Here is a 25,629-nt window from a genome sequence, read left to right as displayed (position 1 = left end):
GTGCAAAATGTTGTTGAAAACCATGGAGCAGGCATGTATAGGGCATCTGCAGGTAAATGAACATCGAATCTCTCAGACTAAAATCTGTATTATACTTTTAGTCTTAAGAACATATGTTGTGATAAAACCCATGTCAGCCATTGGTTTATGGACTTTGTATTTTGAAGCCACAACATTTGCTTTATTGCTATCGCTATGTGGGTTTTTGTGAGCCTTTTGGGACCATATTAGGATGAGGGATCAGAATCTGGAGTTGTGCACACTACTGTTTCATTTAGCGTGTATCCATAAGATTTGTACAGCAGATCCAAGTTGTGCCTTCAAAACAGGAACGTTGTCTGCATAATTCAAATTCAAATTTTATTTGTCACACACACACAACCATACACAGTATGACATGGGGGTGAAATGCTTGTAGCTGTACAATGCCTGACCATTGAATGACAGAAAAAAAGTTTTACAATATTTACAATTTACAGGTCACTACAAAATTTACAAATTAACTTACTTAACTTACAGTAAAGAATGTGCAAATAGCAGAAGAGATTATAAAGATTATAAAGATTATAAATTATAGGAATTATAGGATTATAGGAAATGTGTGGTGGTGCGTGTGGTGATGTGATGTGTGTGAGAGTCCAGTCTTATAATGACGTGTGTGGGAGAGTCCAGTCCTACACCTGGTTCAGGGCCCGAATAGCCTGGGGGAAGAAGCTCCTCCTCATTCTCTCTGTTTTGGCCTTAAGGGAACGGAAGCGCTTCCCAGACCTCAACAGTGAGAAGAGTCCATTGTTGGGATGGGAGAGGTCCATCATAATCTTCCTAGCTTTGGACTTGCACCGCTTGGTGTAGATGGACAGCAGGTCAGGGAGCTCTGATTGAATGATGCGTTCGGCTGAGCGCACCACTCTTTGCAGATCTCGTCTGTCCTGCTTGGTGCTGTTCCCAAACCAGGTGCAGATGTTTGCCGTCAGGACGCTCTCGATGGTGCAGGAGTAGAAGTTCTTGAGCACCTTCAGTGGCAGATGGAAGTCTCTAAGTCTTCTGAGGAAGAAGAGACGCTGACGGGCTTTCTTAACCAGGGTGTTGATGTGGCAGGACCATGACAGGTCCTGAGTGATGTGGACACCCAGGTATCGGAAACTGTCCACTCTCTCCACTGGCGTGCCACTGATGATGAGGGGTTTGTAATTCCTCGCCTGCTTTGTAGTGAAGTCCACGATCAGCTCCTTAGTCTTGCTGATGTTTAGGAGGAGGTTATTCTCCTGGCACCAGGTCTCCAGGTTCCTAATCTCCTCCAGGTAGGCCGTCTCGATGTTGTCGGAGATCAGGCCCACAACAGCAGTGTCGTCAGCAAACTTGACAATGGAGGTGGTGTCTGATGTGGCTACACAGTCATAAGTGTACAGTGAGTACAGCAGGGGGCTTAAAACACAGCCCTGAGGCGCTCCAGTGCTGAGTGAGATGGAGGGGGAGACTTGTTTTCCCACCCTCACTGATTGGGGTCTGTCTGTGAGGAAGTTGAGGATCCACTGACACAGTGATGAGCTGAGTCCTAGATCCGTCAACTTGGTGAAAAGCTTAGAGGGAATTATTGTGTTGAATGCTGAACTGTAGTCCATGAACAGCATCCTAACATAATTCCCTCTGCCAGTGTCCAGGTGACTCAGGGATGTGTGGAGCAGGTGAGATATGGCATCGTCTGTGGAACGATTAGTCCGGTAAGCAAACTGAAGTGAGTCGATGGTGGCAGGAAGTGAAGAAGTGATGTGATCTCTCATCAGTCTTTCAAAACACTTCATCACAATTGAAGTCAGTGCTACTGGACTGCATAAAGGAGAACTTTAATAGCAGGCTTGTACAAAGTGAGGCTTTGTGCTCACATTTGCTGCAAACACTCGTTTGCAGCAAATGTGAAGATGGTGCCGGGTGTCATGGCACGGCGTCTCTCGGTTCTGCAATATTTATGTTTTGTGTTCTTAGTGGTGTCCCTGCTAGTTTTAAAAACCCACTCTTTGTTGGCGTATGAGCAACAGACGCTGCTTAATATCCGTGACTCACTGCTGAAGCTTCCCAGCGTTAGCGAGCGATGTGGAGGACTCCCGCCGCCTCTGGCGTCGGTACCGGAGGAACTGCATCGCCGTGACCCCCCTGGAATCCTTCGAAACGGAAGCGCTGGAGAAGTGGACGTATGTGTGGAACGCGCTCTGGGAAGCATGTTCGGGTCAGACCTCAGATGCGGCGGGTCCTTACCATCGGCGACCCTGGCTGTTTAGGACTTTATTTTTGCCTCAAACAGCGCTGCCTTCTTCCTGTTTACCCGACGTCATCGGAGCATGCTCACCCGACGGTGCTTTATTGGTCGCCATGCCAACGGGATATGAGGGGAGGTGGAGCAAATATAAACAACTTACAATCACTGCCTGCTACCACGGAGGGACAGAGAGTTAAATTAGCTCTCTTAAACGCAAGATCTGTATCAAATAAAACTCATGTTCTTCGGGACTTCTTTGATACTCATAAGCTGGACGTCATGTTCCTAACTGAGACATGGCTGCGCGTTGGTGAAGTGGCACCCTTGCTGGAACTTTGCCCCTCCGGGGCCAGCTTCTTCAGCTCCCCCAGGTTGTCTGGGAGGGGAGGCGGGGTAGCCTCTATCATCAAAGACTGTTTTAAATGCAAACAGATACAAAGTCCTGGTGTTTTTACCTCATTTGAGTCCCAACTCCTGACTTTAAGCTGTCCTGTGGTTCTAATTATAGTCATCTATCGTCCACCTAAATATAATGACTTGTTTATTTCGGAATTTTCAGACTTCTTGACATGTTTTATCACTCACTATGAAAGGATTCTTATAGTGGGGGACTTTAATATTCATCTGTGTTGTGAGGATAAACCCCTGGTCAAAGATTTCTTAAATGTAATTGATTCCTCAAACTTCACACAATTTGTGTCTGGGCCAACACGTAAGGGCCACACCCTAGACCAGTGGTTCCCAAACTTTTTTTGCTGGGCCCCCCTTTGTTTTCAAGAAAAATGTTTGCCCCCCCACGCACACGCACGCACACATCCTCCAACCACACACACCCATATTTTGCTCCATTGCCGTTTATTTCACACCTCAAACATTTAGTAAAAAATTAAGCAAATACAAGTCATCTGCAATAAATTACAGGTAGTAAGAAAATAAACTACTAACTCTCTTACGCTACGTCCGCACCTACACGGGTATTTTTGAAAACGCAGCTGTTTCGTCCACGTAAACGGCGTTTCGAATCACCGAAAACTGAGATTTTTTTAAAACTCCTTTTTTGCGTTTACGTGTGGACGAGGAATACAGAGTTCGTCACGCAATGTCAAAGGTATGTGCCTTTTTTCACGTCACGCTGTGCGCCACGTTATTGTTTACATGAGATGAATTGCAGAATGGCAGATAGAGACAAAATACTGTTAATCTGACTATCTGCAGGTTTTACAGGCTTACATACACACGCAGTTAATGTCCCTCCATTTACAAAGGCAGAGGCGTCACAGTGTGATTATTTTACGTGTAGTTGTTTTTTTCCTGTGTAATAATATTCATCATTGCTATCAATACATTTTTCAAAAAATGCCACTCTGTGCAAAATGTGTTTATAAACATAAACAGCTGTGGGATCCTGTTTGTCCGTGATTTGAACCGGGGAACAAATCGTGGCAGGATCAGCCTGATGTTATTTGTATCCCACTGTAACTTTACTGTATAAAGTATAGTATAGTATGTATATCTCCAAAATGTCAGGAGTAGTTAGTCATTACAAGAAGTGTTTGTGAACTAAAAATCAAGAATGTGGGATCCTGTTTGTCCGTGATTTAAACAGCCCAGCGCTGCTCCCGACGAAGGGAAAACCAATCCTGCAGGGAGACCTACCTCGGCACTTGTGCAGGTGAAGCCAAAGGGAAGATTTGCTTCACCATATTTTCTTGTCTTTGGCTTAGAATGAAGTTGGTTTGGAAACATATTCAGCGATGCTTCATCTCCTGCTTTGCATTTCTGTAGGTGCCCCGTGCTAGCAGTGTCCAAGAGTTTTGTTTTCTTTCCCCCCTTTTCATACCGCACCCCGCCCTGCCATGGCTCTGCGCCCCCCCGTAGGGGGCGGGCCCCACACTTTGGGAAGGTCTGTTTTAATGCAACCTTTCATTGTTACGCGGATGACCTACAGCTTTATGTTCCTTTAACCATTGGAAATTGTGCTGAAGTCTCTAAACTAGAATCTTGTCTATCTGCAATTAAGGGCTGGTTATCGGATCATTTCTTGCTCCTAAATACTGATAAAACAGAGTTGATGGTCATTGGGCCACACAAATTTCAGCACTTGTCCCAAAATTTCATCTTGAGAATTGATGGCAGTGTCATAAATTGCAGGAACAAGGTAAAAAACTTGGGCGTGTGGTTCGACATGGTGCTCTCCTTCGAGTCTCATGTAAAAGAGATAACAAAGACCGCCTTTTATCATTTGAGGAACATCGCCAGAATCAGACAAGTTTTGTCAAGCGACACTGCAGAGGTTCTTGTCCATGCATTTGTGTCCTCAAGCATTGATTATTGTAATGCTCTTCTTTCTGGGCTACCAAAGAAAATTTTCAGAGGTCTACAGATGGTGCAAAATGCAGCTGCTCGCATTTTAACAAGAACTGGGAAATTTGAGCACATTAGCCCTGTTCTGAGATCTCTGCATTGGCTACCTTGTCAGGTTCGAGCAGATTTTAAGGTCCTGCTGCTCACCTACAAGGCTTTAAATGGATTGGCACCTTCATATCTCTCCGACCTTTTACATCTTTACGTTCCACCCCGTGCTCTCCGATCTCAGGACTCTGGCCTTCTAAAGGTTCCTAGAGCCAGAAAAAAAGACAACTGGAGAGCTTTTTCTTTTCGTGCCCCGTTTCTGTGGAACAACCTCCCTCAAGATATTCGGCAGGCATGCTCTGTGGAGGTTTTTAAAACTAAGCTGAAGACACATTTGTTCACCCTATCTTACATGTCTTAATTCTATGGCTTTTAGTTTTTAAATTTTTACTGTATTTTAACTTGTATTGTGTCTTTTACCTGTATTGCTATGTATCGCTTTTATTTTTTTTTATCTTTTTAGTTTCAAATAGTTGTACAGCACTTTGTTTGAAAGCGCTTTATAAATAAAGTTATTATTATTATTATTATTAATTTTGTTACCCTGTTTTGATGCAGAATTCACTCAAAATCAGGCAAAAACTGGACTTGTTTTTTATAATGTGTTCTTGTGAATTAATTGTGTATCGCATACATTTGATTTGACTTTCTGTGAGACAACAGTCGTCCGCTGGCCAAAAAAGTTTTCCAAATACCTCCACGTGATCTAGCCTGGATTTAGAAAAGAATAGCAAAAAAAATCTGCTTCTCCTGCTTCACATGCAATTTGTGTTTGTGTGTTCAGAGGCGGCGGCGAGAGGGGAGACCTTGGCTCATCCAGCTGGAGAGCCTGACCAGGAGGAGTCAAATATTAGCTCGGCTCTTCCAGGGCACCCTGCAAACTCGGCTGCTGGCAGTGGCGAGGGAGTGCGGCCGCCGCTGGGGTGACGTGAACGCCAAACTGGAGTCCATCACAGGTTGACTGCAGGTATGCGAGTCAGACCTTCTGAGGAGGGTTTCACTTTTCTATCTTCTTTATAATTGACCCTTGTTTTCTCTCTCTCAGCTCCTTGTCTCAGAGTGGGAGGGATTTGAAGCACAAAGGGAGGAGCTTGTCGTTTGGTTGGCTGATATGGATGTCCACCTGAGTGAGGTTGACCAGCTGACAGGAAACACCTGTGAAAAACTGAAACAACTGCAGGTGTGGGCTTGTTTTGATATGACATATATCTGATATGATACATACGTCAGAGACATTGTCCTAAACTGGACTAACAAAGGACATGAAACTTACCGTAAGGCTTAAGTTCAGTATTTTTACTGAACATGCAAACATCTGCTGATGACAATGTGTTGATTTAATGGTCTGTTATGAAGCTATTGCTATTTCTAAGGTTTTTATTTAATTATAGTATAGTAAAAATATTTAATTGTTACTGTTTAAATGACTAATATGTAGGGATGGGTACCGGTATCCGGTGCCATGATGGCACCGGTTCTGTCATAAACGGTAGTAACCAGACCGAAAAGCAGCGCACATTTCGGTGCTTTATTTCAGTGCTTTTTTTTTCCTGAGATGTCACACACTTTGGATTCTAGCCAATCATTTTACCTTTGCAAGCGTAGTAGGCGGGCCCAGGTACGTACGTTCTTTTAGAGCAGAGCTACAGATTAAAAACGCCCAGGGCGAAGCGGTCAAAATCTGGCTGTACTTCACAGCAAAAGATGCAAACTCAGCAGCCTGCAACAAGTGCTTTAAGCTGATACTGTGATACTGTCAAAGGAGGTAACACCTCAAATCCGATGAAACACCTGGCGACGCATAGCGTTTTTTTTAAGAGCCGAGAAATGCGCCGTATTTGATAGCTTGCTGCGAGACCTCACACCGAGCACATCTACTGCGGGTGTGGTGCCTGTTATCGGATCCGGAGTTAGCAACATCCCCCAAAAACCCGAAGAGGAGAGTCCTGGCCCCTAGCCCTGCCAGTGTAGCAGAAATGATGACGGATGATGATGGCAGCAGCAGCCGTTCTTCTCTGCGTGAGTAGCTTAATGTTGTTCGTGTGTAATTTACGTTGAGTAGGCTAACCACGTTATTACATTAATGCATGTAAGGTGAACTAGCAAACATCATCATAGCTACATGTGGCTGTCTTCTTGTTTGATGGCAGATGCTCCCTTCACCCTGGCCAAAAAGGCTAAAATGACCAAAGAAAAAGTGGAAAACAGTTAAACATGAGAGGTTTTTAGACAAAGTTTGTGTTTTTTCCATTGATTAAGCACTGCTTCCAGCCAAGAGTGATGCCATAAATCCCCTATAGCTGCAGAAAAGGCTAACATTGTTATCTTTTTACAAAAAAACAGCTGAACATGAGAGGTTTTTGGACCAATTTTGTGTTCTCCATTCTTTAAGCACCGGTTTGAGCACCGTTTAAGCACCGGCACCGTTTCAAAAGTACCGGTTTGGCACCGGTATCGGATAAAACCTAAACGATACCCATCCCTACTAATATGTGACATGTGTTAGTAGTGATGTTGTGCTGAGGGTTAAAATGCCTTTTTGTCTTTTGGTATATTTTAAAAAAAAAAACAAGGTTCTTTGAAAAACCTTTAAATGGTTCTTTGGGGCACCTTTAAAGGTTCTTCAAAGAACCATTGTTTGAAAGGTTCTTTGTGGCACCAAAAAAGGTTCTTCTATGGCATCAGTCTAAAGAACCACTTTTGGTTCCAACTGGCACCTTTATTTTTCTGAGTGTAGCCAAATAACAAAGTGGAACCTGACACCAAAGCAAAGACCACAGCGCTGGGTTATTAAAGATGAGCTTGGTATGTCAAAGGAGAAATCGTCTGCTGTCAGCAGATGGGAGCTGATGGATTACAGACACTCTTAGTGTAAATGAATCAGCTGCATCCAACTTCCTTTTGGACTGAGAATGAAATTGAGCAGTGGGATGAAATCAACATGTGAAATACAAGGACAGAGAGAAGCAAGGGTTTCACTAGTTTGCAATGAATGCAGTGTGAAGTATTGATACCTCTTTGTTTTTCAGCCCTCCATCTAGATTGAAAGACTTGTTACCCCCAAAAATGAAGCTTTTGTCCAAAAACAGAAAAGAAAAAGAAATCTGAAATGATGACATACTGGGAAAAGCCCAGTTAAAGTGTGATTCCCTAAATATTATTTTGAACATAAATATTTACAAAGTCTCAGTCACAAAAAGCCAAAAAATGAAATCTGAACTTGAAGTTATCATGTTGCATGCTTTGAATTTATGTGACGTTAGAGGAAATCATACGCACTTATTCAGCTGAATGAAAACACACCACAAACTTCAGGATAAAATAAAAATAATCATGACAAATAATCCTGATCTAAGCACTGACAAATAATAATAGTGATGATTATTTTAGCCATAATTGTGCAGCTCTTGCAGTCCTATTTAATGATAATAATTTAATGATTTCTGATTATTTTTGCTTGCAGCGAGTCACCTACAGTGTGCCTGTGTGGTTTCTGTAGCAGTGACATGGTGATTGCCTTACATGCCAAAATAATACACATAAATATTTCATAATTTCTTTTTTGGCTTTTTACTCTGTTTTAAACTTGGCAGTGTAGTCTGCACAGTGACAGTAAGGAGCATCATCGGCTTACATTCAACTTTATTGACTCAGTGACAGCAGACAGCACAGTCTGCCCTGCACCAGACGGGTACGTCTGCATTACATGCTGTAATACTGCTAACTGCCCAAACAACAAAGAAAGATTAGCATTTAACTTATTGTCAAAGGGTTTTCATGATTATGCAGCAATGCATCACATACACATTTTTTAATGTGTTTATGATTTTCTTTCAGACATTATTTGCTGAGCTGAGCAGTGCTGAGTGTTTAGTTATCATCACACATGGACGTTGATAGTGTACACTTAACTTGGATATAAAGTCTGTTCACTGCAACAGCAGCTGGTAGGATAGAAAACAAAGTTTCAGACCGAAACAGTGTTTAGTGATATTTGTAGCAATGCTTAAAACTGAGCATCTGAACACATGACAGACGTGAGATGAAAGTCTGGAGATGCCACTTTCTGATTGGTTAAGTGTCGCCTCTGTCAGTGCGCCCCAGGGCAGCTGTGGCTACAACGTAGTTTTGCCATCACCAGTGTGTGAATGTGTATGTGAATGTGTGGATGACTGAATGTAGTGTGCTTTGGGGTCCTTAGGGACTAAGTAAAGCGCTATACAAATACAGGCCATTTACCATTTATTTTTATTATCATTATTATTATTTAGAGCAGAGCGCTGATTGGTCCTCTGAGCATGTGATGAATGTCCCTGTGGGCTGTTGGCTTTCACGTGTGTCAGGCTGTTTGTCATTTGTGAAATACTTCAAAACACCTGATGAAAGTCTGATGCAAACACAGCTGAAAGTTCTGCTTCCTGGAGCACAGCTTTGCGTCTCATCAGCCTCTCTACCCAAATACAAACCTGTTTGATGCTCCACAGGACAAATGCAGCATGATTTGGTGTGGGTTTTTTTTTTTTTTCATTTCCTTCTGTTTACTCTAAAGATGTTTAATCCATTTAATCCGTAAAACCTCAGAGAATCGAGCCAGCTGGAGAATAAAGCTGTTTAATCTGCAGACTAAAAACAGGCAGCAGCACTTCCTTTCTCACCAAAATCCCTTTGATGAACCATTATGTCCTTAATAAGCCAAACAGCCAAGGTGCAGGAACAGGTAACAGTGACAGCAGACATGACTCATTCAGTGAGAAATAGCATGAGTGGTTATGGAGGTGGGTTGCAGAACCAGCAGTGACCACTCTAACAATATGTTTGATTCATAGCTCATTGTGTTTCATTTTGTATGAAAGTGTAGCATACTCAGTTTTACGTCTCTGTTACTGGCTGAGAACAAATGCTGTACTGGTCACGCAGGTTGGCCTTATATTCCATATCAAGCACACACTATACACTCACTTTGCTCCATAACACACCTCAGCCACATCACTCAGAAGTGGGCAGTCACCTGCGTAGAGAAGATGCCAAAGACTTTCCACAGACCCAGCCACAGGTGGCCACAAATGAGCGTAGTCCTAATGCTGGTCCCAAGCCCGGAGAGATGGGAGGAGCTGCATCAGGAAAGGCATCCAGCATGAAATCTTTACCAAATCAGACTGGGATGAAGTGATCTGCTGTTGATCAATGAATTATAGCGAGCAGAATCAGATAGCACAGAGCCACAAACAGTAGACATTAGTTTGAAGGGAACGCATTGATAACACTGCAAACAAGGCACTGTGGAGTGGGAGGACACCCAGGTTTTTGTCTGCCAGCAAGCAATTTTGCATATGTCCACATGAAGTTTTGGAGCTTTGACCCCATGGAGCACGCATCCAACATGACTTATATCACTAATAAAAATAACTAGCATCACATTGCATCCATTCAAATATGTGGTAATTCACAAAAATGTTGAAAAACTGAACGTGTAAATTCCTAAAAGTAAAACATAACGAGACCCTGTTTCACCTCAGCGCACTGTAAGGACCTGGGCCGCGCAACAGCAGTTCTACATTTGTAGAAAAGTTACAGATAATGATGGAGCTGATTGGAGCTTTGTGTTTGTTCAGATGCAGTGTGACTCCAGACTTCAAAGACTGGCTGGATGCCTGATGAACCCTCGGGACACCCCTGTGTGTGCATGTGAGAGACTGTGGGTTTATTTTTTCAAATCCGGATGTGGTGTGCTCAGGGTCACTTGGTCTGTAAGAGACGAGAGGAGAGTGAGCATGCTTAGTTACTGTCTGCTTCTCTGAAGTGATGGAAGAGCTGCATACTTCATGATGAAGGAACAAAAATCTGCATCCTTAATGGGCAAGTACGAGAAAGAAGGGAATGTGAAATTAGAACTAATTAAACTAATTAACTAATAATAATGATAAATCATTTGAAAGGCAGACGTCTGTGTGAAAACACACATTCAGTGCAGATGCTAATGAACACAGTTGGTGAAGGTGAACAGCTGCAGGGTCAGTATGTCCACTGTGTTTGAATTTGACTGGGAAAACCAGGAATGCCATTAAACCGTGCCTGAAATAGCAGATGCTGGGGTCCATAGTGCACAGAGGTCATCTACTTTCTGCAGAGGCAATCACTCTACACCTGCAAACTTCATGTGGCCTTCAGATTTAGATCACTGCTCCAGAGTCCAGCCAGCACTGAACCAGTGCAGGCATGCTCTCTGGAGGGATGAATCACACTTCTCTGTCTGGCTGTTCAATTAATGAGTCTGGGTTTTGTTGGTTGCCAGGAGAACGGTACTCGTGAGATTGCAATGTGGAAGTGTGGAGGGGGGACGGTGTGCGGTTGTTTTCAGGGGCTGGGCTCAGTCCCTTAGTTCCAATAGAAAAAACTGTTAATGCTTCAGCATACCAAGATATTTGGGACAAGTTCAAGCTCCCAACATGTGGGAACAGTTTGGGGATGCATCCTTCCTGTTCCAACATGACTGTGCACGAGGACACAAATGTGCTTCTGGAGGAATGGACAGAAATTCCCATAAACACACAGCTCGTGGAAACCCTTCCCAGAAGAGTTGAAGCTGTTACACCACATGGATTAAGAATAGGATGTCTCTGAGGTACGCATACATTTGAAGGCAGATGAGTGAGTGCATTTGGTGATATAGTGCTGTAGACTAGATAGAGTGAAATGAGTTGTACCCTAGATAATGTTCATCCATATAACACTGCTGTGGAATGTTTTTCTGCAGAATAATTATTTTTATGTTTGAGTAATTTGTCTTTCTGTGAAAAACCATCAAGAAGATGCAAACATGGATGCAAACAAAGCAGGATTTCAGTGTCTCTGATCATTTGTTTGTTTTAAGAAACATACATTGAGCTCAAACCTCTATCCTCACATTCACTGTTAAAGCAGCAAAGCCTCATTTTAGCTCTCCAGCCAAATGGATCCAAGCACTTGGACCAGCTCCATGCTGCTTGGTGGAGACCTGTTTTCCCTCAGTAGGGGTTCAGAATCAAGACGCAGCTGCCATAATGTTTTTGCTCTGTGGAAAGGAACTGAACAGCGTCCAGCTTACAGACCAGGTCAGAGGTCAACAGTCAAGATAACAGCCGTTTCGTTCTCTGAACCAAAAACGCAAACAGAAGACAGATGGCGATTCATTCTTAATCTCTCTGTTTCCATCGACGCTCCATCAGAACTATAGCTGTTGTCCCAGCTAATGTTGTGTTATTACTGGAAATCTGTATGCAAACAACACATTTCTTTAACCAAGTAAGTGACTTGTTACTTTGGTCCAACAGGTGTGACTGTAAATCATTTCTCAGCAGAGCTAATGAGAGAGCTGCTGGAGCTGATGTTAGACTAGCTCACGGTGCAGAACGAGATGATCTGAGACTGATTACTGCTCATCACTGAACTCTAACCACACACACCGAGTGTGACGCTGTTCTCTGGATGGAAACGCTGTAACTCCAACATCTTCTTATGGAGTTTGCTGCTACATTAATGTCTTTCATAGAAACTTTGACTAAAAACACTTAGACACTATAAGCTCTGAGACGATTGATATTTTCAAATTCCATCTAATATTTTTAGTTCTTTCATGCAGTGCTGGTTTGACATCTGATTCTTGAAATAGCATCTGTACACTCTGAATATTACATGGTACACATTAAATACCTCCAAGTTGAATGGTCTTAAGATCAAGGATGGGCGTAGACTTCAGCCGAACCGCTCATGAGCTCCATAGATGGTAAATGGTAAATGGCCTGTATTTGTATAGAGCTTTACTAGTCCCTAAGGACCCCAAAGCGCTTTACACATCCAGTCATCCACCCATTCACACACATTCACACACTGGTGATGGCAGCTACATTGTAGCCACAGCCACCCTGGGGCGCAGTGACAGAGGCGAGGCTGCCGGACACTGGTCCCACCGGGCCCTCTGACATACTAAGTTATGCAACAGAAGCCCTGACATGTTCTCTGTTGTCTCCCTTGGCCTCAGTCTTTTGGTCATTGCCTTATTTGCCATTATTTAGTTTATTGGTCAGTGGACTGATTCTTTTATAGTACTTTTCTTCTCTCAAAGCGCACAACACGCCACATTCACACAATCACTGTCTTCTATGCTTTTCAGTGCTTCCTAGCCTTGGGTATCTTGCCCAAAGATATTTGGCATGCAGACTGGGATCAAACCACTAACTTTCCAGTCAGTAGATGACCTGCTCTACCTCCTGAGCTACAGCCACCCTTTATTTGAGTTTTTGCATTTTCTTTTAGTTTTTAAATTCCCTTAATACCCTACCTGGCACTATTTTATTGTCAGCTTTGGTCAGACTTTGTTTTACCATTTCTCTGTTCTGTGGGTTTTAAGGGTTGGCCGCCCACCCGATAGCACAGACAGTTTGTGTTTTGCTAGCAGCTGCTCTGCTTAAACAAACCCTGCTTTAAGATATTTCAAACAGTCTCCTCCAGACTGATGCGGGTACCTCCAGCAGAACCAAAAACAGCAATGCTTGAATCCATAAGGGTTCAGATCAATAAGGATGTGACACTATTGAACTAAATGGCAGCAGAAGCTTCCTGTAATCCTGACAGTTCCATGCTTCCCTAGTTTACTCCAACTACAGAGATGGTGCTGTGGACAGCATAGGCCACCTGTGATGAGGAGCAGTGATGTAGCCTTGGAGGGAAACCCAAGACAGATCTGTTTCTTCCCATTGTCATACCTTGATGTGCTGGGGAACCTGGAGCAGGACCTGGTTACATCTGATACAGAGCCTGTGGTTAACTTGGTCCCCCTGCTCTGTAACCCAAGTAGACACAACACCAGTCCTGGTTTGATTCAGCTGAACTGGGAGCATGTGGTCCCAACCCTTATCTGCTGATTGGAACTTCTGAATTTGAATCATCAGAGTCATAGAGGTGGTCTGCTTCCAGCATGACCAGCTCTGTGTCCAGCGGCTAACACTGCATATCAGTCCACAGCTCTGGCAACAGCTGACTCCATTATTGGGGATGTCCAACCAAATTTACCTGTTTCTTAGGTTCCATTGTTCGTGGCATAGAGGGGAAATCCTTTAACACAGTCATCATCACAAATGTTATCCACAAAGAGCAGTCTCAGATACTTACAAACCCCTCAAACATCCTCAATAAAGATATCTGTGACATCTATGTTTCTGTCCCACTCCCTCCTGAGGCTGTGCGGTGTACGTTTATCAGGCTGCTATCTCTGAGCGTCTTGCTGTCATCAGCCTACCCCATCCATCGTGTCTACTGCATTGAAATTTAAGCATCTCGTGGGAACACAGCATCCAAAGCTTCCAAACTGGCATCTCCTCTGACATCATGTACTTTGTTATCCACCAAGAAACTCTCCTTAGTCCACATGTGCTGGGTGGTTAGACCACTACTTAAGTTCTAGCACCAGTTACTTTGGTTTCTCAGGCTTTGTCTATGATGTTCATGTGGAACCTGTACTGTTTATTAATTTCCCTCTTTATTCCACAGTTTTCCATGGTGTTGGTGCAGAAGCTGAATCTATTGGGATTATTTATGTGGTGTTTGCCATGCCAACACATCAGTATAACTGCTCATATACCAAGCAAGGCTTCAATTCAATTCAATTCAATTTTATTTATATAGCGCCAAATCACAACAAAAGTCGCCTCAAGGCGCTTCATAGATACAGAGAAAAACCCAACAATCATATGACCCCCTATGAGCAAGCACTTTGGCGACAGTGGGAAGGAAAAACTCCCTTTTAACAGGAAGAAACCTCCGGCAGAACCAGGCTCAGGGAGGGGCGGCCATCTGCTGCGACCGGTTGGGGTGAGAGAAGGAAGACAGGATAAAAGACATGCTGTGGAAGAGAGACAGAGGTTAATAACAGATATGATTCAATGCAGAGAGGTCTATTAATACATAGTGAGTGAGAAAGGTGACTGGAAAGGAAAAACTCAATGCATCATGGGAATCCCCCGGCAGCCTACGTCTATTGCAGCATAACTAAGGGAGGATTCAGGGTCACCTGGTCCAGCCCTAACTATATGCTTTAGCAAAAAGGAAAGTTTTAAGCCTAATCTTAAAAGTAGAGATAGTTTCTGTCTCCCGAATCCAAACTGGAAGCTGGTTCCACAGAAGAGGGGCCTGAAAACTGAAGGCTCTGCCTCCCATTCTACTTTTAAATACTCTAGGAACAACAAGTAGGCCTGCAGAGCGAGAGCGAAGTGCTCTAATAGGGTGATATGGTACTACAAGGTCATTAAGATAAGATGGGGCCTGATTATTTAAGACCTTGTATGTGAGGAGCAGGATTTTGAATTCAATTCTGGACTTAACAGGAAGCCAATGAAGGGAAGCCAAAACAGGAGAAATATGCTCTCTCCTTCTAGTCCCTGTCAGGACTCTTGCTGCAGCATTTTGGATTAGCTGAAGGCTTTTCAGTGAGTTTTTTGGACATCCTAATAATAATGAATTACAGTCGTCCAGCCTGGAAGTAATAAATGCATGAACTAGTTTTTCAGCGTCACTCTGAGACAGGATATTTCTAATTTTAGAGATGTTGCGCAAATGGAAGAAAGCAGTCTTACATATTTGTTTAATATGTGCGTTGAAGGACATGTCCTGGTCAAAAATGACTCTAAGGTTCCTCACAGCGTTACTGGAGGCCAAGGTAATGCCATCCAGAGTATGAATCTGGTTAGATACCATATTTCTAAGATTTTCAGGGCCGAGTACAATAACCTCAGTTTTATCTGAATTAAGAAGCAGAAAGTTAGCGGCCATCCAGGTCTTTATGTCTTTAACACATTCCTGCAGTTTAACTAATTGGTGTGTGTTATCTGGCTTCATGGACAGATAGAGCTGGGTGTCATCTGCATAGCAGTGAAAATGTATGCTATGTCTTCTAATGATGCTGCCTAAGGGAAGCATGTATAATGTAAACAGAATTGGTCCTAGCACTGAACCCTGTGGAACTCCATAATTAACCTCAGTGTGTGAAGAGGACTCTCCATTTACATGCACAAATTGGAGTCTATTAGATAGATATGATACAAACCACTGCAGCACAGTACCTGTAATACCTACAGCATGTTCTAATCGCTCTAATAGGATATTATGGTCGACAGTATCGAACGCTGCACTGAGGTCTAGCAGGACAAGCACAGAGATGAGTCCACTGTCAGAGGCCATAAGAAGATCATTTGTAACCTTCACTAAAGCTGTTTCTGTGCTGTGATGAGCTCTGAAACCTGACTGAAACTCTTCAAATAAACCATTCCTCTGCAGATGATCTGTTAGCTGTTTGACAACTACTCTTTCAAGGATGTTTGATATGAAAGGAAGGTTGGAGATTGGCCTATAATTAGCTAAGACTGCTGGGTCTAGAGATGCTTTTTGAGTAAAGGTTTAACTACAGCCAGCTTGAAGGCCTGTGGTACATAGCCGATTATTAGAGATAGGTTGATCATATTTAAGATCGAAGAATTAATTAATGGCAGGACTTCTTTGAGCAGTTTTGTAGGAATGGGGTCTAAAAGACACGTTGATGGTTTGGAGGAAGTAATTATTGAAGTTAACTCAGAAAGATCAATTGGAGAAAAAGAGTCTAACTTAACATCAATGGTACTAAGAGTAGCTGTAGATAATATTACATCTGTGGGATGATTATTGGTAATTTTTTCTCTAATGATAAAAATTTTATTTGTGAAGAAGTTCATGAAGTCATTACTAGTTAACGTTAAAGGGATGGTTGGCTCAACAGAGCTCTGACTGTTTGTCAGCCTGGCTACAGAGCTGAAGAGAAACCTGGGGTTGTTCTTATTTTCTTCAATCAGTGATGAATAGTAAGATGTTCTGGCTTTGCGGAGGGCTTTCTTATAAAGCAGCAAACTATTTCACCAGGCTAAATGATGATCCTCTAAATTTGTGACACGCCATTTCCTCTCCAGATTACGAGTCATCTGCTTTAGGGTACGTGTTTGAGAATTATACCACGGAGTCAGGTACTTCTGATTAGAGACCTTAGTTTTCACTGGAGCTACAGTATCCAGAGTCGTACGTAGTGAGGAGGTGAAATTATTAACAAGATAATCGACCTCTGTTGGGGGTAGCGTTCAGATAGCTGCTCTGCTCTGTGTTGGTACAGGGCATTGAAGATGATAACAGTGGGTGGATTATATTCTTAAACTTAGTTACAGCGCTTTCAGAAAGACATCTACTTTGATAAAATCTACTCTCCACCGCTGTGTAATCAATTATTGTAAATGTAAATGTTATCAGGAAATGATCAGACAGGAGAGGGTTTTCAGGAAACACTGTTAAATGTTCAGTTTCTATGCATATGTTAAAACAAGATCTAGAGTGTGATTAAAGTGGTGGGTGGGTTCTTTTACATTTTGAGAGAAGCCAATTGAGTCTAATAACAGACTAAATGCCATGTTGAGGCTGTCATTTTTAGCATCTACATGGATGTTAAAATCACCCACAATAATTATTTTATTTGAGCTCAGAACTAAATTAGATATAAAGTCTGAGAAATCAGACAGAAACTCTGTGTAAGGCCCAGGTGGACGATAGATGATAACAAGTAAGACTGGTTTCTGAGTTTCACAGCTGGGGTGGACAATGTTAAGCAACAGGCTTTCAAATGAATTAAAAGTCTGTCTTGGTCTTTCATTAATTAATAGGCTGGTGTGAAAAATTGCTGCCACACCGCCCCCTCGGCCTGTGCTTCGAGGTTTCTGGTAGTTAGAATGACTCGGGGGTGTTGATTCATTTAAACTAACATAATCATCCTGCTGCAACCAGGTTTCTGTAAGGCAGAGTAAATCAATTTGTTGATCAATTATTAAGTCATGTACTAACAGAGACTTGGAGGAGAGAGACCTAATATTTAATAATCCACATTTCACTGTTTTACTCTTTGGTTCAGATGTGGATACTGTACTGTTCTTTCTTTGTAATTGTTTATGTTTAAGTTGTTTGTTGCTGGTTTTTAGTTTGTTTTTTGTCTTTTTGGGAGCTGACACAGTCTCTATGGAGATGGGTTTTTGGGGGGTAGCAGGAGGAGAGAAGCTGCAGAGAGGCGTGTAAGACTGCAACTCTGCTTCCTGGTCCCAACTCTGGATAGTCATATTTTGGGGGGTTTAATAATTTGTCCATATTTCTAGAAATGACAGCTGCTCCATCCAAAGTGGGATGGATGCCGTCTCTCCTAACAAGACCAGGTTTCCTCCAGAAGGTTTGCCAATTATCTATGAAGCCCACATCGTTTCTGGGACACCACTCAGACAGCCTGCAATTTAAGGAGAACATGCGGCTAAACATGTCACTCCTGGTCTGATTGGGGAGGGGACCAGAGAAAACTACAGAGTCCGACATTGTTTTAGCAAAGTTGCACATCGATTCAATATTGATTTTAGTGACCTCCGATTGGCGTAACCAGGTGTCATTACTGCCGACGTGAATTATGATTTTACTGAATTTACGTTTACCCTTAGCCAGCAGTTTTAAATTTCCTTCAATGTCGCCTGCTCTGGCCCCTGGAAGACAATTGACTATGGTTGCCGGTGTCTCTAGCTTCACATGTCTGAGAACAGAATCACCAATTACCAGAGTTTGACCCCCGGCGGGTGTGTCACCGAGTGGGGAAAAACGGTTAGACATATGAACGGGTTGGTGGTGTACCTGGGGCTTCTGTTTAGGACTATGCTTCCTCCTCACCGTGACCCAGCCGCCCTCTTTCCCCAGCTGCTTGGGGTCTGCCGGGGAACAGCTAGCGGGGCCTACGCTATCTTCAGCTGCACCAGCTACAGGGGCCTGGCTAGCTACGGGTGAATGAAGGGTGCGAAGCCGAGTCTCCAATTCAGTAATCCTGGCCTCCAGAGCTGCAAATATGCTACATTTGTTACAGATATCATTACTGCTAAAGGAGGCCGAGGAGTAACTAAACATCTGACACAATGAGCAAGAAAGTGCAGGAGGGACAGGTGAAGTAGCCATGGTGCTAACGAGTCGGCTACGAGCTAAGCTAAGCTAGCGAAACAGTACAGAGACAGTGAGTGAATACTTTGGCTATAAATTAGGTAGTGAGTACACAGAAAGTGTGCTTCGGATGAAGCACGTGAAGATTATACTATGAAAGAAGAATGTATTTAAAAGTTGTTAATTAAATTGCTAAGCAAATAAGCTACTCAGAAACACCACTGTGTTTGAGCAGGAACAGGAAGTGATACTCTACCGCAGAGCGAGCGAACACCAAGTGACAGCGCCACCCTCAAGAGTGGCTTGAGCTTTTAAATGTAAGAGTGTTTTTATCACAACAATTTCATCACTGAAAAGAAATTAGATTTTGTTTTTCTTCTTGAACCTTGGTTCCAGTAGGTTGTACTTTTGTACAGTGATCTTCATCTTGGTGATCTTGGGATTTGCAGTTGTTGTAAGCTCTCTTTGAGCATTTCTAAACTTGTGTAAAGCTGACTTAACAACCTCACCTGAGGCTGCGTGGGGTCCATTCACTTCACACTGATCATTACCCAAAATGTTCCACTGCTCCTGTGAGTGTGCTGTCTGTAACTAAAACCACACGACATCTGTGTCGTATTTGCTCTGGAGACGTAACAGTATCCAAGTATTTCACTGGCAAACAGCAGTGAATAAAATACCAACTTTCAGGAAGCTTTAGGATAAAAATGATTTTGTTAAATATTAGGCTCTCTTTGATGTGTATCATTTTTTATTTTCATATTAACACTGTAAACACTTTTCAGCACATATCTGCAGGCCTGCTTCCAAACCTGCACTGAAAGCAGAGTGTATGCAACAGGCAGTGTGGTCTGTGAAGCCAGTGGAGAGGTACATTATAACTAGTATTGGGTATAAGATGTTACAAAGCATCAGTGTTGGGCAAGTTACTTTGAAAAAATAATTTGGTGAACTTTTTAATCCTCTTGATGACTGGGGTGTAAGCAGGGCCAGCAGGATGGTGTGGTGGTCTGCTGAGCAGAGAGGGCGGAGGAGTGGGGCTTTAAATGCATCTGGTACAGAGCCGTAGCATTTATCCAGAGTCTTCCCCTGATGTGTGCTGCATGTAACATACTGTTGGTATCCTTTAAGCGACTTGTCAGGGGAACAGTGGTTGAAAACACCCAGGATGAACTTGGGAGAGTCCGGTGATAATTGTTCCAGTTTGTACAGAATGTTGGTGAAGTAAATGGTAAATGGCCTGTATTTGTATAGCGCTTTTCTAGTCCCTAAGGACCCAAAAGCGCTTTACACATCCAGTCATCCACCCATTCACACACACATCCACACACTGGTGATGGCAAGCTACATTGTAGCCACAGCCACCCTGGGGCGCACTGACAGAGGCGAGGCTGCCCGACACTGGCGCCACCGGGCCCTCTGACCACCACCAGTAGGCAACGGGTGAAGTGTCTTACCCAAGGACACAACGACCGGGACTGTCCAAGCCGGGGCTCGAACCAGCAACCTTCCGATTACAAGGCGAACTCCCAATTCTTGAGCCACGGTCGCCTCTTACTCTGTGTACTCTGTGGCTTTAGCTGCATCAGCTCTGGGGTGGATGTAAACCAAGATGATGAAAAGCTGTGGAAAGTCTCTGGGAGGTAGTAGGGGCGCAGGGAAACAGCCAGGAGCTCAATGTCTGTCGTGCACAGCTTCTCGCTCACAGTGACTGTAGAGCACCAGCTGTTGTTTACATACAGACACACGCCACTGCCATGTTGCTTCCTGGTGCGTTTGCGGTCTCTGTCCAGACGAAGAGGTGGTGAAAGGGCCATCAATGTGCAGCGCGCTGTCGTCGCTGTTGTTTAACCATGATTCTGTTAATGCCAGAATGGAGGCAGTTCTGTACTCATGCAGGTGGTTGATGCAGGCTTGCAGCTTGTCCAGCTTGGAGTGGAGAGACCGCACATTAGCGAGGATAATGGACGGGAGTGCTCGTTGTTTGTGTGTCTCCCTCTTTAGTCTGGCTCTCACCCCACTCTTCTTTAATCCCGCTCCTAGTTACCTTTTTATTGTGAGTTTTTCGATTTCCGTGTCCACGGAGTATTGCCCCGGGAAAGTAGTCCGTGGAAGCGGAGCGGAAAAGCCGGAGGCCGGGCTGCAGCTGCAGCCGCAGCTGGATGAGGGAGTCCCTGGTGTAGGTGAGCCTTGGGGTCATGTTGAAGTGTCGGAAACAAGTCCGAAAAATCACAAAAATTAGGAAAAGGAAAAGAATACAAATATACAGAGTAGACGGCGAAATACAACAACGAAAAGAGCATTAAAGTTAGAAAAAGAACGCAAAACTGCTCAGCTGACTGGCCGGTCGACCGCACGAGCAGCGACCTGGAACCAGTAAATTCACATTGTAGTTCAAATGATGTTGTTACTGTGTTACAAAGGTTCTCACCTGTATTTGGACTGACTGCACTGGACCTCTCCACAAATAATGATGTGGTTCAATCTGCCAGGAAGTCTAGTGTTTTCTAGAAAAAAAAGCTAGCGCTAGCTCTTATCCTGCTCTCCCAATATGTTGATATTGGAACACCAGTAACTTGTCCTCAATAACAAAAATGTGATATTGATGAGCCTTCAAAATCTTTAATATAACCAATGTGTTTTTAACCAGCATTAAGGAGGTGTTAATGCTGGCATATCTGGTGTGCTACCTCTTCCCATTCATGTAAGTTCAGGGGAACAAGTAGTATAATAGATTTAACAGTTATTTCATATATTATTCAACGAATAATGCAAATTAATAATTACATGGAAATTTGTAAAATAAAACCCAAAACAACTTCAGGTGATGAGTTAACTGCAGTTTAGTACCTGGATAAGCCAGAACATCTTACTATTCGTCACTGATTGAAGAAAATAAGAACAACCCCAGGTTTCTCTTCAGCTCTGTAGCCAGGCTGACAAACAGTCAGAGCTCTGCTGAGCCAACCATCCCTTTAACGTTAACTAGTAATGACTTCATGAACTTCTTCACAAATAAAAATTTAATCATTAGAGAAAAAATTACCAATAATCATCCCACAGATGTAATATTATCTACAGCTACTCTTAGTACCATTGATGTTAAGTTAGACTCTTTCTGAGTTAACTTCAATAATTACTTCCTCCAAACCATCAACGTGTCTTTTAGATCCCATTCCTACAAAACTGCTCAAAGAAGTCCTGCCATTAATTAATTCTTCGATCTTAAATATGATCAATAATAATCAGCTATGTACCACAGGCCTTCAAGCTGGCTGTAGTTAAACCTTTACTCAAAAAGCATCTCTAGACCCAGCAGTCTTAGCTAATTATAGGCCAATCTCCAACCTTCCTTTCATATCAAACATCCTTGAAAGAGTAGTTGTCAAACAGCTAACAGATCATCTGCAGAGGAATGGCTTATTTGAAGAGTTTCAGTCAGGTTTCAGAGCTCATCACAGCACAGAGACAGCTTTAGTGAAGGTTACAAATGATCTTCTTATGGCCTCTGACAGTGGACTCATCTCTGTGCTTGTCCTGCTAGACCTCAGTGCAGCGTTCGATACTGCCGACCATAATATCCTATTAATTGAATTGAATCACCTACAGCTTCATCACCAGCTGAGACACTGCTCCACTGCTGAGTTGGCATTGTGACCACCAAGCCTCTGAACAAGCCCCACCCTCCTCCTCCTACATTGCTCAGCCTGTACTCTCCTCATGGGCGCTGTACCCATCTCATGATTGGGTGTAATCCTAGCCTGTAGCCATGGTGACAGTTGCTGGGGCTACGGGCTAGCCAGCAGCAAAGCAACTCAAACGTGAGGACTGCTGAAGGACAGAGGGGTGTGATCCATTGGCAGCAAGATTTGGACAGATGATGGCAAGTGTGAGTGGTGGTGGAGAAAAGGAGGGGTGGAGGGTGAAGACAGCCAGTTGTGTCCTGAGTCGTGGGGCACAGGTGTCTGTGTGTGTAATAGTCCACAGGGAAGTGCCATTGATTTTTCTTTGTTTCATGTCTCTTTCTGTAGAAACATCATCATAAACTTTAACATCATTTCTATCTAAAGAAATGTTATAGATCAGCGCATTTGAATTTACTGTCAAAATGTGTAATTTAAACAGATTTTGAAACTTTTAAAGCAAAGAAATTAGTTAATAAGTTAAGTTCAAGATTTTGGTTAAATAAATTATGATTAATTTACAGAGCAGCATACACACACCCAACACACCTCTTGATGTACTGTGACTTTACATGAAACATCTACAGGTCACATAAAAATGTGTGCCAGGAAGAACCCTGAGAGCTACAAAAGCTGTCGTCTCTGGTGGATTAACCACCAAAGCACGGACACTGGTGACCTCAGCAGTATTACTAGTAGTAGCATTATTATTACAGTATTGTTTTTCTCCAGCAGTTCTTGTTTTTATTTGTCAGATTTATTATTACTGTGAATGCTGATTCAGCAAAGTGTGTGCCAATGCAATAACACACAATAGAGATTTATTATTCTTAATAGTTAGTATTATTTACTACTCATCACATTTATTATTCTTATTAAGTGTGCAATAGCACTGAGCCATACTGTATAGTATTGGGCAGATTTATTATTGAGTGTGCTGGTATAATAACACTGACTTTAACACTAAGACTTTATTTGTCGTCATGTTATTCTTTTATTATTATTTCTTTTTCTTCTGCATAAAATTTCAAAGCACTGCTTGTCTCGCAGCTTTCAAATACTCCCACAAAAGTTACATTAAAACATCAGGCTACAACTGGATTAGCGATTTTACAAATTTTGCAAAGAACGTTTACATTTTTCTTGTGCCTTACAATATAAAGTGCTTTGAGGCGACTGTTGTTGTGACTCTGCGCTATATATAAATAAAATTGAACTGAATTTAAAATTCCTTTTAAGGGAGCCTGTCTCAAAAACACCAACCCAGATCACTTTGGAGCCCAATTTCTTTACCTCTCCCTCCAATCGCTTACTTTAGTTACCATAGCAACCAGTTCCCACCACTGTGATTTCACGCTTTCTCAGTCTTAATTGTGCACGAGGGTCAGTGTGTCCTCTGTTTATTAGCACCATTCAAACAGCAAAAGCAAATGAGCACAGCTGTTATTCATCACATGAATAACACTCCTTGTGTTCCAGCCCATACATTATTATAACTATAATTCATAGTTGAGATGATTGACAGGTAATACAGGAAATGTAATATACTTTCAAAATAAAACCAGCTAAAAAGTTAAACATGCATATTAGAGGCTGTAAATGATGCTTCACATCTTTCAAATTGAAAGTTTAGCCATTTTAAAATGACCTCTCGACACATGTTCTGGGTGTCTCTTTCTGGGGATAGACACACATACATGCAGGCCAAGAGGGACTACAAGGACAAAGCTGAGTCCAGTCACTACAGTTCTGACCCCCATGGTGCACTTGGGGTCCATAAGCGTTGACTAGTTCACCCTGCCCGAGATAGGGTTACCGGGGCCCCACCCTGGAGCCAGGCCCATGGAGGGAGCCCCAGGGCGAGTGCCTGATGGCCATGCCTTCGTCCATGGGGCCTGGCCGGGCGCAGCCCGAAAAAGAGACATGGGCCCATCTTCCTGCAGGCCCACGACCCCCAGGAGATGCCATAGGGTTCGGGTACATTGTGTGCCAGGCAGTGGCCAGAAGCGGAGGTCCTGGTAGAATGATTCAATGCTACCAAGACTGGCAATTGGGACATGGAATGTCACCTCTCTGGTGGGGAAGGAACCTGAGTTAATGCGTGAGGTTGAGAGGTAGATATAGTCGGGCTCACCTCGAAACATGGCTTGGGCTCTGGAACCTGTCTCCTTGAGAGGGGCTGGACTCTGTCTCAGTCTGGTTGACTGCGGGCTGGGGTGGGTATTCTAGTATCTCCTCGGCTTGCTGCCTGTATGTTGGGGCTCTTCCCAGTGGATGAGAGGGTTAGCTCCCTGCGCCTTTGGGTCGGGGAACAGGACCTGACTGTCATCTGCGCTTATGCACCGAGTGGCAGTTCAGAGAACACAGCTCTTTTGGAGTCCCTGGGTGGGATGCTGGAGGGTGCTCTGCCTGGAGACTCTGTTGTCCTACTGGGAGACTTCAGTGCTCATGTGGGCAATGACAGCAAGACCTGGAGTGGCGTGATTGGGAGGAACAGCCTCTCTGATCTGAACCTGAGCGATGTTTTGTTATTGGACTTCTGTGCAAACCACAGTTTGGCCATAACGAACACCATGTTCGAATATAAGGGTGTCCATAAGTGCACACTGCACCACGACGCTCTAGGCTGCAGGTCAATGTTCGATTTTGTAATCATATCACCAGACCTGAGGCCATATGTTCTTGATACTTGGGTAAAGAGAGGGTCTAAGCTGTCAACTGATCACCACCCGGTGGTGAGTTGGATCAGGTGGCGGTGGAGGGACTCCGGAGGCAGGTGATAGGTACCGACAGGACAAGCGGAACACGGCTCGGGCAGTGGCAGAAGCAAAAACTCGGGTGTGGGAGGAGTTCGGAGAGGCCATGGAAAAAGACTTTCGGACTGCCTCGAAGAGATTCTGGCAAACCGTCAGGCGACTCAGGAGGGGAAAGCAGTGCTCTACCCACACTGTGTACAGTGCAGGTGGAGCGCTGCTGACTTTGACTGTGAACATTTTCAGGTGGTGGAAGGAACACTTTGAGGACCTCCTTAATCCCACTGGCACGTCTTCAGTGGAGAAAGCAGAGTCTGGGGACAAGGGGGACGGCTCACCTATCTCTGGGGCGAGGTCACTGAGGTAATTAAACAACTACTTGGTGGCAGAGCCCCTGGTGTGGATAAGATCCGCTCTGACTTCCTGAAGGCTCTGGATGTTGTAGGGCTGTCTTGGTTGACACGCCTCTGCAATGTTGTGTGGAAATCAGGGGCAGCACCTCTGGATTGGAAGACAGGGGTGG

General features: G+C 43.5%; 1 long non-coding RNA gene across 1 annotated transcript in view; it reads left to right on the top strand.

The window, feature by feature from the left end:
• Window positions 1-5,505: 5,505 nt before the first annotated feature.
• LOC146386275 (uncharacterized) overlaps window positions 5,506-25,629 on the top strand; it is a 43,124-nt gene continuing 23,000 nt past the window's right edge. The window contains exons 1-2 of the long non-coding RNA XR_014800568.1: window positions 5,506-5,633; window positions 5,712-5,846. This is a non-coding gene — a long non-coding RNA (uncharacterized LOC146386275). The remainder of the gene's footprint in view (window positions 5,634-5,711; window positions 5,847-25,629) is intronic.

Source organism: Perissodus microlepis, chromosome 6 (genome assembly GCF_051167445.1).
Source record: "Perissodus microlepis isolate ML-2025 ecotype Zambia chromosome 6, ASM5116744v1, whole genome shotgun sequence".
Classification (NCBI taxonomy): Eukaryota; Metazoa; Chordata; class Actinopteri; order Cichliformes; family Cichlidae; genus Perissodus; species Perissodus microlepis.
Note: the sequence above shows the minus strand (reverse complement) of the source record. Positions and strands in the feature narration are given on the sequence as shown.